Raw genomic sequence first — 14,986 nt, forward strand, 5'->3', positions numbered from 1 at the left:
GAAGCTCCCAGGCTAGGAATCAGAGCTGTAGCTGCCGGCATACGCCACAGCAATGCCAGATTTGAGCCGCGTCTGTGACCTACACCACAGCTCATGGCAATGCCGCCTCCTTAACCCACTGAGTGAGGCCAGGGATCAAATGTACACCCTCAGGGATACAAGTCGGGATCGTTACTGCTGAGCCCCAAAGGAACTCCTAGGAGCACATGTTTTAGAATTAGCTCTACCTACGTACATTTGAGTCCCAGCTCCAACACTTCCTAGCTCTGTCTACTTTCTGCCTCTTTTCTGTTCTGTAAATTGGACGTAATAATCTCTGTTTCATATAGTATATAGGAGTTCACATCGTGGCTCAGCGGTAATGAACCTGACTAGTATCCATGAGGACGTAGGTTCAATCCCTGGCCTCGCTTGGTGGGTTAAGTGTCCAACGTTGCCGTGAGCTGTGGTGTAGGTTGCAGCCATGGTTCGGATCTGGTGTTGCTGTGGCTGTGGTGTAGGCCACAGCTACAGCTCCAGTTCGACCCCTAGCCTGGGAACTTCCATGTGCAGGTGTGGCCAAAAAAGACCAAAAAAAAAAAAAGTATGTATATTCTTGGGCAGTGCCCGGTTATGCCAAGGCCTAAGAAATTGTTACAACAAAATTGTTATCATCATTAATGTCATTATTATTTGTTTTGTGGCTTCTTTTAGTTGTTATTCCTTTCCTCCTTCCCCACCTTTGTTTTTCTCCTTTCATAAATCTTACCTAGATTATAGTTCCTCTTCCTGGATTATCAGAGTATCTGGGATATGTATATTTATTTACAATATTTTATTCATGAGTATATAAAAGATTTATCTGCACCTGGCTGTTTCCAGATTGTGACCTCCCATGTACTCCTCAGCTCAGTGCAGTCTATTTTTGGTATCTACCATTCTGCTGAAATAGTTTTCATCAAAGTCAATAGTGAACCTGCTGTTAAATGAACAGACTCTTCTCAGTCTTTATCTTACATGACCTTTGCAATCCAAAAGGATGACTTTCTCGTTCTTGAAAGATTATTCCTTTCACTTCTATTTTGGCTTTCCTTCTCAGTTCCCTTTGAATGCTCACCTTCTTTGCCTAATTCTTTGAACTGCTAATATTTCTCAGAGTTTGATTTATAGATCTTTACTCTTCTAAAAGTGTTTTACATTATATAATATTTTATGTGCATATGAATATATGTAACACATATGTATTAGGAAGTATAATGACAAAATGGATTCATGTGAAAACTTACCATTTAAGAACCAAAGGAGTTCCTATCGTGGCTCAGTGGTTAACGAACCTGACTACTATCCATAGGATGCGAGTTTGATTCCAGGCCGTGCTTAGTGGGTTAAGGATCCGGCATTGCTGTGAGCTGTGGTGTAGGTTGCAGATGCGACTCGGATCTAGTGTTGCTGTGGTTGTGGTGTAGGCCAGCAGCTACAGCTCGGATTCAATTCCTAGCCTGTTAACCTTCATAGGCCATATACCATGGGTACAGCCCTCAAAACTCAAAAGACAAAAAAAAAAAAAAAAAAAAAAAAGAAAGAAATTGGAGAATTACCAATACTTTTATTCTTTGCCTATTCTCTATGATAGGCTGAATTATACCCATTTGCCCTAAAATGTCAATGTCCTAATCCCCAGAACATGTAAATGTTACCTTGGATGGCAAAAGCGACTTTGCAGATTATTTCCTATCTCAAGATCCTCAGTTTATTATCTTGTTAGGCCTGCCTGATGTAGTCACGGTTGTTCTCATAGGAAGGACATAGGAGGAGTCAGGGGAGAAGGAAGTATCACCATGGAAGCAGAGACTAGAGTGATGTGACCACATGGTAAGGAACACCAGCAGCCTATAAAAATTGGAAATGTCAAGGAACAGATTCTCCTTTGGCTCTTCCAGAAGGAACCAGCCTTGCTGACACATTGATATTAGCCCTGTGAGACTCATTTTGGACTTCTGACTTCCAGAACCTAAAGAGAATAAATTTGTGTTGTTTTTTAATTCACCAGCTTTGTGGTAATTTTCTCTATCAGCAATAGGTAGCAAATACACTCTTCCAGTGCCTCATTATCTACTATAGCTCAGTTAGCATCTATTTAGACAAAAGCATAAATGTATAGTTCGTTTGTATTGCATCTTCACTCAAGAAAGTCAGCCTGTATACATGGCAAATTGAGAAAGAGTAGAAAATGTTTTAAAAACATTTAAAGATTCAAGTTGAACATTTTTTTTCTTCATTTTTAAAAGTTTTATTGAAATTAGTTGATTTATAAGGTTGTGATAATTTCTGTACAACAAAGTGATTCAGTTACATATATATATATACACATCCATTCTCTTTTAGATTCTTTTCCCACATAGATTATCATAGAATATTGGGAAGTTGGATCTTTCATTATTCTACTTAGTGATCATTTAGTGCTCAACCAAAGAAACAGCAATTTGTTTCAATGTTAGAGGACTGGCTTATTAAGAGGTGGTATATGGGTCTCTACTGTTGGGTAAGAGGGCTTTCTAAAGGATTTCGAAAGATAATTTTTACTGTTTGTGATCTTTGCCTCGCACGCTGACTTTAAAACCTATTCTCTGTGTCAGGTATGACTCTGTATCTTTTTCTTGAATTCTAGACCCTTAGAATTAACCACTTGGGTTTTCCACAGCATATCTGAAAACAATTTAGTTTTCCTTCCCTACTGTCACCACACCTAGGCAGTTATCTGAGCCAGAAACTGATGTATCTTGTCTCCTCTCTCTCTTAGGCCTCCTGTCAGTATCATTCATTTCTAGCATTCATTTTCCTAACTTATTCCTCACTGCAGCTGTAGATACTATCATTCTGCTTCCTAACTGGTCTCCATGTCATTGTTCTCCCTGTTTCCTGTAGGATAAAGTCCAAACTTCTCAGCATGCTGCAGAGCCCTTCCTATTCCATGTTCATACTTTCTGTACATTCCTTGGCATTCATCTTCTCGTTAGTTCCCTTCTGCCCCAATATCCAGCCATTGGCAAATTATATTTTAGTGATTCTGAACTACATACAATCCGTGACTGCTTTCACTCTCACTCTCTTCTATGGGATTAAGGTACAGCTTGCCTACAATGTTGCTTGCCTCTGTCCTTTCGGTCCCCACCCCACCTCACCACATTTTGCCTTAGTCCAAAGTATCCTTCAGGTGGCACTTGAACCATCACTTTCTCTAAGGAGCATTATTTGAATTCACAAGCTTAGCTTAAATACCAGTCCTATTTTCTTGTCTATATTTGCCAGTAGTTTTTTTTTTTTGTTTGTTTTCGTCTTAAAAGGGCATCCCCCGTGGCATATGGAAGTTCCCAGGCTAGGGTTTGAATCAGAGCTTTAGCCACAGCAACGCAGACTTTGCCACAGCTACAGCAACACCAGATCTGAGCTGCATCTGCGACCTACACCATAGCTCATGGCAACACCAGACCCTTAATCCACTGAGCAAGGCCAGGGATCGAATGTGTGTCCTCATGGATGCTAGTCAGATTTGTTTCTGCTAAGCCATGACGGGAACTCCTATTTCTATTTTGTAAATAAGCTTTTTGTATCATATTTTTTAAGATTCCACATTTAAGTGATATCAGGATATTTATTTTTGTCAGACTTATTTAGTATGATAATCTCTATGTCCATCCATGTTGCTGCAAATGGCATTATTTCATTTGTTTTTTATGGCTGAGTAATATTCCATTATATATATATGTACCACATCTTTATCCATTCCTCTATTGATGGACACCTAAGTAGCTTTCATATCTTGTCTATTGTAAATAGTGCAGCTTTGAACATTGGGGTGCATGTATCTTTTCAGGATATATGCCCAGGAGTGGGATTGCAGGTTTTTATGGCATCTCTATTTTTAGCTTTTTGAGGAACTTTCATACCATTCTCCATAGTGGTGTACTGTTTTACATTTTCACCAACAGTGTAGGTGGGTTCTCTTTTCTCTGTACCCTCCAGCATTTATTATTTGTAGACTTTTTGACAGTGGTCATTCTGACTGGTGTGAAGTGATACTTCATTGTAGTTTTGATTTACATTTCTCTAAATAATTAGCAGTGTTGAACATCTTTTCATGTGCCTGTTGCCCACCTGTATATCTTCTTTGGAGAAATATCTATTTAGGTCTTCTGTCCATTTTTTGATTGGGTTATTCCTCTTTTTGGTATTGAACAGTATGAGCTTTTTGTATATTTTGGAGTTTAATCCCTTGTTGGTCACATCATTTGCAAATATTTCTCCCCATTCCATAGCTTGTCTTTTTGTTTTATTTATGTTTCCTTTGCTATGCAAAAGATTGTAAGTTTAATTAGGTTTAATTTGTTTATTTTTGCTCTTGTTTACATTACTCTAAGAGGCAGAGCCAAAAAGATAGTGCTGCAGTTTATGTCAGAGTGTTCTGCCTATGTTTTCCTCTAGGAGTCTTATAGTATCTGGTCTTATATTTAGGTCTTTAATCCATTTTGGTTTATTTTTGTATATGGTATGAAGGAATGTTCTAATTTTACTCTTTTACATTTAACTGTCCAGTTTTCCCAGCACTACTTATTGAAGAGACTGTTGTTTCTCCTTTGCATATAAGTATATTTTTTCTTTTTAAGGCTTCACCTGGAGCATATGGAAGTTCCTGAGATATGGGTCAAATCAGAGTTGCAGCTGTTGGCCTTCTCCACAACCACAGCTACTCCAGATGTGAGGCGCATCTGCGACCTATACTGCAGCTTGTGGCAATGCCAGATCCTGAATCCGCTGAGTGAGGTCAAGGATCAAATGTGCATCCTCGCGGCCACTATGTCAGTTTCTTAACCTGGCGAGCCACAAGAGGAACTCCCTCCGTTTTATATTCTTGCCTCCTTTGTCATAGATTAATTGCTTATAAGTGAATGGGTTCATTTCTGGTCTTTCTATTCCTTTCCATTGATCTGTGTTTTTGTGCCAGTGCCATATTGCTATGATAACTAACTTCGTAGTGTAGTCTTAAGCCAGGGAGTATGATTCCTCCAACTCCATTTTTCTCTTTTAAGATTGTTTTGGGGAGAGTACTCTGGTAGTCTAGTGGTTAGGACTCAGCACTTTCACTGCCCTTGTTCAATCCTTGGTCTGGGAACAGAGATCTCACATCAGGCTGTTGCACACTGAGCCCAGAAATGAAATGGAAAAAAATTAAATTGGAAGTTTTTTTTTTTTTTTAAAAAAAAACAAAGATTTCTTTGGCTCTTTGGAGTCTTTTGTGTTTTCATACAAATTATAAAAATTTTGTTTTAGTTCTGTGAACCGTGCCATGAGTAATTTGATAGCTATTGCATGGAATCTGTAGACTGTCTTGGATGGTATGATCATTTTAACAATATTGATTCTTCTAATCCAAGAACATGGTATATTTTTCTATCTGTTTGTGTTGTCTTCAGTTTTTTTCATTAGTGTGTCATAGTTTTCTGACTACAGGTCTTTTGCCTCCTTAGGTAGGTTTATTCCTAGGTATTTTATTTGATGCAGTGGTAAATAGAATTGTTCCCTTAATTTCTCTTTCTGATAGTTATTAGTGTATAGAAATGCAGCAGATTTCTGTATATTAATTTTGTATCCTGCAACTTTACCTAATTCACTGATGAGTTCTAGTAGTTTCCTAGTGGCATCTTTAGGATTTTCTACTATAGTAAATTGTAGTGTGTGTGTATGTGTGTGTACTACTATAGTATATTGTAGTTTATACATAGTACAAAGAGTGACAGTTTTACGTCTTCCTTTTCAATTAGAATTCTTTTTTGTTTTTCTTCTTGATTGCAGTGATTAGGACTTTTAAGACTGTTGAATAAAAGTGGTAAAAGTGAATAATCTTGTTCCTGATTTTAGAGGAAATGGTTTCAGTTTTTCATTGTTGAGTATGATGTTAAGCCGTGGGTTTGTCGTATATGGCCTTTATTATGTTGAGGTATGTTCTCTCTATCCCTATTTTCTGTTTTTGTTTGTTTTTTGGCCATACTTATGGCACGTGGAAGTTCTCAGGCCAGGAACTGAATCCAACCCACAGCTGTAACCAGAGCTACAGCAGTGACAATGCTGGATCCTTAACCCTCTGAGCCACAAGGGAACTCCTTGTAGAGTTTTTTTTTATACAGTAAATGGATTTTGAGTTTTATCAAAAAACTTTTCTGCATCTATTGAGACGATCATATGGTTTTTATAATCCAATTTGTTAATGTGGTGTATCACGTTGATTGAGTTGTAGATATTGAAAAATCCTGCATCCTTGGGATGAATCCCACTTGATCATGGTGTTTGATCCTTTTAATGTATTAGATTTGGTTTACATATTTTGTTGAGGATTTTTGCATCTATATTCATCAGTGATACTGGCCTGTAATTTTCTTTTTTTGTGTTATCTTTGTTGCAGATTTTAAGGCAGCATTTACTAAAATGTATAAATGGAATTCTATCAGAAAAAACGTTTTTGTGTTAACTGAGTCTTCACTATGACTCAAGTTTTCAAAGACATAATGGAAAAGATGGAAGTATATTGCAATTTAAAATAATTGTTGATTATAATAAATAGCTCTGTAGCTATTATAGTGTAGATTTTGGAATGGCAGCGTGCTCAGTTTTCAGAATAAATCCTGACTTTTGAGATTGAGAATTACTTTCTGCTGTTATAGTCCACATTGAACAAACCACATTTTACTTATTTAAATTTGTTCAGTTCTATTTATTTTAGAAAAAGAAAGCAGGTAAAAACAATGGAATATATTAGGATTTCAAGGATCTTGGAATGCTGTAGATACTGTTAAATTTTATCATTTCATTTGATTTACTGGAAGGGATTTGGGAGGAGACAAAATAACAAGCATTGGTGGGAAAAATGAGCATTTGAAGGAAAACAAAGAATTCATGATTTTTCAACCAAAATTTAAACGACTGGTTTTGTGGGACTCTACCTAACTTAAAAATAAACTGTGAACATACATGCCAAGACTGTACCACACATAATAGGCACTAAATATGTGAATGATTAAAGTAATATGTGGATTTTGTTATTCCATTCTCAATCCTGTAGCTTTGGATGCTCAATGAAAACAAAAGTATTTGGACGGCACAAGCAGCATTATTAAGGAAGTTTTTTTCTGACAGTTTTGCTCTATCCCACTGCACCTCCCACTTCCCAGTGTACAGTTTTTCCTCCATAGAAAAACACCTTGATATACCTTTATCATAGGAATTGTCGGTAGCATTCAAAGTATGACGTTGACATTACTGTTCACATGTTTACCTTCCCCCCAGTAAAAGCTTTAAAGCCAGCTACTGGGTCTAATATTTTGCATAAGATGTAGTAAATGTTTCAGTAGATGTTCGATGAATTGAGAACAGTAATTAGAATCTTGGTATGCATTCTTAAATATATGCATCAACAATTCAGCCAGGCTTTTTGAACACAGTCTTTTGTAGTTGATAAGTATTAATTCTCATATGATTTTTCAATCTCTTCACAGAATATTATTGCCTGGATATTTGTCAGCAAAACCAAAAAAAATTTTTTGGTGTGTTTTTGGGGCTGCACCCATGGCATGTGGAAGTTCCCAGGCTAGGGGCTGAATTGGAACTATAGCTGCTGGCCTACATCACAGCCACAACAATTCCAGATTCAGGCTGCATCTGTGACCTACACCACAGCTCAGGGCAACGTTGGATCCTTAACCCGACAAAATAGGCCAGGGATTGAACCTGTATCCTCATGGATACTAGTCAGGTGCATTACTGCTGAACCACAATAGAACTCCTCCAAAATCTTTGAAAGTTGCTGAGAGTAAAACTTAAAAGTTCTTCTCACAAGAAAAAGAATTGGTGACTATTGAGATTTACTTAAGGATGGATGTTAAGTAGACTTATCTCTGCAGATCATTTCACAATATATATAAATATCAAATCGTTATGTTGTACACCTGGAACTAATACACTGTTTACTTCAATTTAAAAAAATCTTCAGGGGAATATTTTTTAAAGATAGACTATCATTATGAAAAGTCAGTGAAAAAAATACAGCTTTCATGTCTCATTTTCTTACTATTTTAGTTTTGTGATTGAAATCATATTGTATATACAATTCTGAAAATACTTTTTTTTTTTTTTTTTTTGGCTGCACTTGCGGCATATGGAGGGTCTTAGGCTGGGGATCTTATTGGCCCCATAGCTGCCAGCCTATGCCACAGCTACAGCAACGCAGAATCTGAGCCGTGTCTGTACCCTACACCACAACTCACGGCAATGATGGATCCTTAATCACTGAGCGTGGCCAGGCCTCGAACCTGTAACCTCATGGTTCCTAGTCAGATTTGTTTCCACTGCACCATGGACGGGAACTCCTGAAAATACTTCTTATTTAAAAGTCATAGACTTAGGCATTTAATTAAGAATTTAAGGAAGTCATTGAGAGTTCTCATTACCCTGTTCAGATCTAATCGTCTATAGTTTTGGATTTTGTTAAATTAAGAATTTTTTTTTTTTTTTTTTTGTCTTTTTGCTATTTCTTGGGCTGCTCCCACGGCATATGGAGGTTCCCAGGCTAGGGGTCCAATCGGAGCTGTAGCCACCAGCCTACGCCAGAGCCACAGCAACGCAGGATCCGAGCCGCGTCTGCAACCTACACCACAGCTCACGGCAACGCCGGATCGTTAACCCACTGAGCAAGGGCAGGGACCGAACCCGCAACCTCATGGTTCCTAGTCGGATTCGTTAACCACTGCGCCACCACGGGAACTCCAAGAATTTTTTTTATTAGGGCATAATCAACTTAATATTGTATTAGTTTCAGATATACAACATAGTGATTTGGTATTTATATATATTACAGAATGATTAGTAAGGTTAGTTATTATCTATCACCATAGAAAGTTATTACAATATTTACTTAGTATACTCCCTAAACTGTATATTACATCCCTATGACATTTATTTTATAACTGGAAGTTTGTAACTCTTAAATCTCCTTTACCTATTTGACTCATCCTCCACCTCCCCTCCCCTTTGGGAACTACAATTTTGTTCTCTGTTGTCTGTGAATCTGTTTCTGTTTGTTAGGTTCATTTGTTTTGTTTTTTAGAATATACATATATAAGTATTTGTCCTTCTCTGTATGACTTATTTCACTAAGCATAATACCCTCTAGATTCATCTGTATTGTCATAAATGGCAGTATTTAATGCTTATTTATGGCTAATATTCCATCATATATTTTTATCACATTTTTATCCATTCATCTATGGATGGATACTTAATTTGTTTTCATATCTTGGCTATTGTAAATAATGTTACAGTGAACATAGGAGTGTGTATATCTTTTCAAATTAGTGTTTTTGTTTTCTTCAGAGAAATAACCAGAAGTAGAATTGCTGGATCATTTGGTTCTATACTAATTTGAGGGGAACCTCTTTACTGTTTTCCATAGTGACGATACCAATTTACATTCCCACTAACAGTGTGCAAAGGTTCACTTTTCTCAGCAGCCTCTCCAACCCTTGTTATTTGTTATCTTTTTGATAACAGAAACTTTGACATTCTGTGAGATGATATCTCATTGTGGTTTTGGTTTGCTTTTCCCTGATAATTAGTGATATTGAGCGTCCTTTCATTTGTCTTTGGGCCACCTTTGTATCTTTGGAAAATCATCTATTCAGGCCGTCTGCCCGTTTTTTAATTGGTTGGTTTGTTTGATGTTTCATTTCATGAGTTCTTTGTATATTTTGGATATTAACGACTCATCAGATACATTGTTAGCAAATATCTTCTCCCATTCAATAGGCTGCCTTCTTGGTTTTTATTGATAGAATCCTTAGCTTTTTTAGTCTGATGTAGTCCCATTTGTTTATTTTTGCTTTTGCTTCCATTGCCTGAGAAGACGTATCCAAAAAAGTACTGCTAAAACCTATGTCAAACAGCATACTGCCTGTGTTTTCTTCTAGAATTTTTATGGTGTCGGTCTTAATGTAAGTCTTTAATCCATTTTGAGCTTATTTTTGTATATACTGTGAGAAAGTAGTCCAACACAATTTATTGAAGAGGCTGTCTTTCCACTGTTATGTATTCTTGCCTCCTTTTTTAGTAGAATGACCATAAAAATGTGGGATATTTTCTGGGCTCTCTGTTCTATTCCATTGATCAGTTTTTATCCCAGTACCAGACTGTTTTGGTTACGTAGCTCTGTAATACAGTTTGAAATGAGGAAGCGTGATACCTCTAGCTTTGTTCTGTCTCAAGATTGTTTTGGTCTTTTGTGTTTCCATTCAAATATTAGAATTATTCTAGTTCTGTAGTTCTGTTAAAAAAAAAAAAAGCCATTGGTATTTTGATAGAGATTGCATTGAATATGTAGATGGCCTTGAATAGTATGATTTTTTTTGGGGGGGGAGGGGTGCTGTGCCTGCCTGTGGCATGTGGAAGTTTCTGAGCCAGGGGTCATACCCCCACCACAGCAGCAACCCCATCTTCTGCAGTGACAATGCCAGATTCCTAACCTGCTGTACCACATAGGAATGCCTGGTCAGTTTAACAATATTAATTTTTCCAGTCCATGAGCACAGTGTATCTTTTCATTCGTGTCATTTTTAGTTTCTTTCATCAGTGTCTTACAGTTTTCTGAAGAAGGTCTTTTACCTCCTTGGTTAGATTTATACCTAAGTATTTTATTATTTGGTGTGATTGTGAATGGGATTGTTTTTTAAATTTCTCTGATAGTTTGTTTTTAGTGTTTAGAAACATTACTATATGTTAATTTTGTATCCTGCAGCTTTACCAATTCACTTTTTAGTTCTAATACCTTTTGATGGCATTTTTAGGATTTTCTATTTATAGTACCATGTCATATGCTAACATTGACAATTTTATTTTTCCTTTCCATTTTGGATTCCCTTTAACTTCCTTTTCTTTGATTGATGTGGTTAGGACATCCAATGCTATGTTGAATAAACGTGTCGAGTGGGCATTCTTGTCTTGTTCCTAATCTTAGAGGAAATGCTTTCAGATTTTCACCATTGAGTGTGATGTTGGCTGTAGGTTTGTCATATATGGCTCTTATTATGTGAGATATGTTCCTGCTATACGTACTTTGTTTAGAATTTTTATCATAAATGGATGTTGAATCTTGTCAAATGCTTTTTCTTTTTCACTCTGTCAATATGGTGTGTCACACTGATGGATTTGTGGATACTCAACCATTCTTGTGTCCCTGGGATAAATTCCATTTGATTATGGTGTATGATCCTTTTAATGTATCGTTGAATCCTGTTTGCTTATATTTTGTTGAGGATTTTTTTCATCTATTTCATGAGTAATTTTGGCTTGTAGCTTCCTTTTTTTGTGTGCTGTCTTGGTTGGTTTTGGTATCAGGGTGATGTTTGCCTCATAGAATGAGTTTTGATGTATTCCTCTCTCTTCAATTTTTGACATAATTTGAGGACAGGTGTTAACTTTGCTTTAAATATCTGGCAGAATTTTTCTCTTAAGCTGTCTAGTCATGGACTTGTTTGTTGGAAGGTTTTTGTTTTTACTGATTGAATTCCATTACTATTATTTGGTCTGTTTATATTTTATATTTCTTTCTCATTCAGTCTTCAGAGATTATACGTTTCTAGGAATGTATTTCTTCTAGGTTATTCATTTTTTTGGAGTATTGTTTGTAGTAATATCTTATGATTCTTTTTTATATCTGTGGTTTCAGTTGTAACTTCTCTTTCATTTCTGATTTTCTTTATTTGGGCTCTTTCTTTTCTCTTGATGAGTCTTGCTACAGGTTCATCAATTTTGTTTATCTTGTTAAAGAACCAGCTCTTAAGTTTTCATTGATCTTTGTTCTGAAGTTTTTCTTTTTTCTGCTAATTTTGAGTTTTGTTTTGTTTTTTTTCTAAGTTCTTTGGGTGTAAAGTTAGACTGTTGGAATTTTTCTCATTTCTTGAGGTTGGTTTGTGTCACTATAAACCTCCCTCTTAGAATTGCATTGTGTTCCTCTTTCATTTGTCTTTTTTGATTTCCTCTTTGATTTCTTCCATAACCCTTTGGTTGTTCTATAGCATATTATTTAGCAGTTTGTCTTTTTTTTATAGTTGATTTCTAAATCTCATAACATTGTGGTCAGAAAAGATGCTTTATATGATTTCAGTGTTCTTAAGCTTACTGAGACTTGTTTTATGGTCCAGTATGTGATCTATCCTGAATGATCTACATGCACTTCAAAAGAATGTGTATTGTGCTGCTTTTGAATAGAGTGTTCTGTATATACTTATTAAGTCCATCTGGTCTCATGAGTTGCTTAAGGCCAATGTTTCTTTATTGATTTTCTGCCTGGATGATCTGTGCACTGATGTTAAGGGGGGGTGTTAAAATCCCCTACTATTATTGCACTACTGTCAGTTTCTTTTTCTTTCTTTTTTTTTTTTGTCTTTTTTTGCTATTTCTTGGGCTTCTCCCACGGCATATGGAGGTTCCCAGGCTAGGGGTTTAATTGGAGCTGTAGCCACAGGCCTACGCCAGAGCCACAGCAACGTGGGATCCGAGCCGCGTCTGCAACCTACACCACAGTTCACGGCAACGCCAGATCGTTAACCCACTGAGCAAGGGCAGGGACCGAACCCGGGACCTCATGGTTCCTAGTCGGATTCGTTAACCACTGCGCCACGATGGGAACTCCTACTGTCAGTTTCTTTATGTTCGTTATTTGCTTTATGTATTTACATGCACCTGTCTTAGGTGCATATGTATTTATAACTGTTTTATCTTCTTGTTGGTTGATTCCTTGATCATTATACCATGTGTCCTTCTTTGTCTCTTGTTACAGGCTTTGTTTTAAAGTCTGTTTTGTCTGATACAAGTATTGTTATGCCGGCTTTTTTTTTTTTTATCATTTTAATTGTCATGGAATACCTTTTTCCATCCTTTAACATTGCTTGTGAAGCCACTTGGGTGGTGCTGGATGCTTTAGTTTTTCCTTGTCTATAAAACGTCATCACTGAATGTATTGCACTGCTCCCTTCCAGCCTGCAAATTTACTGCTGAAAAGTCAGCTCATAGTCTTATGAGAATTCTGTTAGATGTAACTGGTTGATTTTCTCTTGATGCTTCTAAGATTCTTTAGTTTTTGCCATTTAATGATACTGTGTCTTGGTGTGGATCTTTTTGGTTTCTTCTTGTTTGGGACTTTTTGTGTTCCCTGGACCAGATAACTGTTTCCTCTCTCAGGTTAGGGAATTTTTTTCCCTTTCATTTTGTTTCAAATAAATTCTTACCTCCTTTCTCTCCTTGCTATGGGACCCCTATAAGGTGAGTATTAGTATGCCCAATATTGTCCCTGAAGTCTCCTGAACTATCTTCATTTTTTTTTTTTTTTTTGGTCTTTTTGCCTTTTCGAGGGCCAAACCCACAGCATGTGGAGGTTCCCAGGCTAGGGGCCTAATCAGAGCTGTAGACGTGGGCTACACCAGAGCCACAGCAACACGGGATCCGAGCTGCGTCTACAACCTACACCATAGTTCACAGCAAGCCAGATCCTCAACCCACTGAACAAGGCCAGGGATCGAACCCACAACCTCATGGTTCCTAGTTGGAGTCGCTAACCACTGTGCCATGACAGGAGGTCCTTTTTTGTTTGTTTGTTTGTTTGTTTGTTTTTTTATTGAATTTATTTTTTTTTAATTTTTTTTCTTCATTTTTTAATATTCTCTTCTCTGGTCTGCTTGTGTTAATTCTACTACTCTTCTAGTTCCATGCTTTGTACTTTTTTTTTTTTTTTTTTTTTTTTTTGGTCTTTTTAGGGCCACACCCACAGCATATGGAGGTTTCTAGGCTAGGAGTTGAATCAGAGCTACAGCTGCCAGCCTAAGCCACAGCCATAGTAACACTAGATACAGGCCACGTCTGTGACCTACACCACAGCTCACAGTGATACTGAATCCTTAACCCACTGAATGAGGCCAGAGATTGAATCTGCATCCTCATGTATCCTAGTTGGGTTCGTTAACCGCTGAGCCACGATGGGAACTCCATAATGTGGTTTTTAATTTAGTTATTATATTTTTTGGCTCTGTTTATTTCTTTATATTTTCTTACTCTTTGTTAAACTTCTCACTGTGTTCTTTGGTTCTCCCAAGTTTGTTGATCATCTTTTTTTTTTTTTTTTTTGTCTTTTGTCTTTTGTCTTTTTATAGCTGCACCTGCAGCACATGGAGGTTCCCAGGCTAGGGGTCGAATCAGAGCTATTGCTGCTGGCCTACACCAGAGCTACAGCAACGCCAGATCTCAGCCGCGTCTGCAACCTATACCACAGCTCACAGCAACACCGGATCCTTAACCCACTAAGTGAGGGCAAGGATCGAACCCACAACCTCATGGTTCCTAGTCAGATACAGTTCTGCTGTACCATGATGGGAATTCCCTGTTGATCATCTTTTTGATCATTATTTTGAACTCTTTATAAGATAGATTGCTTACATCTACCTCACTTAGTTCCCTTCTGGGGTTTTGTTCCTGGACCTTCATTTGGAACATACTCTTCTGTCTCCTCGTTTTGCCTACATCTCTATGTTTGTTTCTTTTTTTTCTCCTTTTTTGGCCGCACCTGCAGCATATGCAAATTCTCAGGCCAGGGGTTGAATCCGAGCTGTATCTGCGGCACATGCCACAGCTGTGGCAAGGCCGGATACTTAACCTACTGTGCTGAGCCAGGGATCAAACCAGCATCACCACAGAGACAAACCAGATTGTTCACTCACTGCACCACAGTGGGAACTATTTTTACTTCTGTGTGTAGATTGGTCAGTTACATTTCTTGATTTTTGGAGAACTAGCCTTACAAGATATATCGTATAGGGCCCAGCAGCACACTCCACTCTGGCCCCGAGACCTATACGCTCTAAGGCTGCCCTCTCCGTAGATTGAATGGGCTTTCTGTTGTAGAACTGACTACTGT

At 37.5% G+C, this 14,986-nt stretch overlaps 1 protein-coding gene and 1 long non-coding RNA gene across 4 annotated transcripts in view; one reads left to right on the top strand and one right to left on the bottom strand.

Moving 5' to 3' along the window:
* NDUFS4 (NADH:ubiquinone oxidoreductase subunit S4) overlaps window positions 1-14,986 on the top strand; it is a 113,967-nt gene that overhangs the window by 18,218 nt on the left and 80,763 nt on the right. The window lies entirely within an intron of this gene.
* On the bottom strand, window positions 1,436-12,429 carry LOC146395543 (uncharacterized). Its single transcript, XR_014831337.1, has 3 exons — window positions 8,981-12,429; window positions 7,307-7,414; window positions 1,436-6,400 (listed from the first exon to the last, which is right to left on the bottom strand). It is a non-coding gene; the product is annotated as an uncharacterized LOC146395543 (long non-coding RNA).

The sequence above is a fragment of the Sus scrofa genome, chromosome 16 (assembly GCF_054392235.1).
Source record: "Sus scrofa isolate SSC_HxYL_T2T_F1_AM1 chromosome 16, Sscrofa_HxYL_maternal_Yorkshire_Landrace_v2.0, whole genome shotgun sequence".
Taxonomy (NCBI): Eukaryota; Metazoa; Chordata; class Mammalia; order Artiodactyla; family Suidae; genus Sus; species Sus scrofa.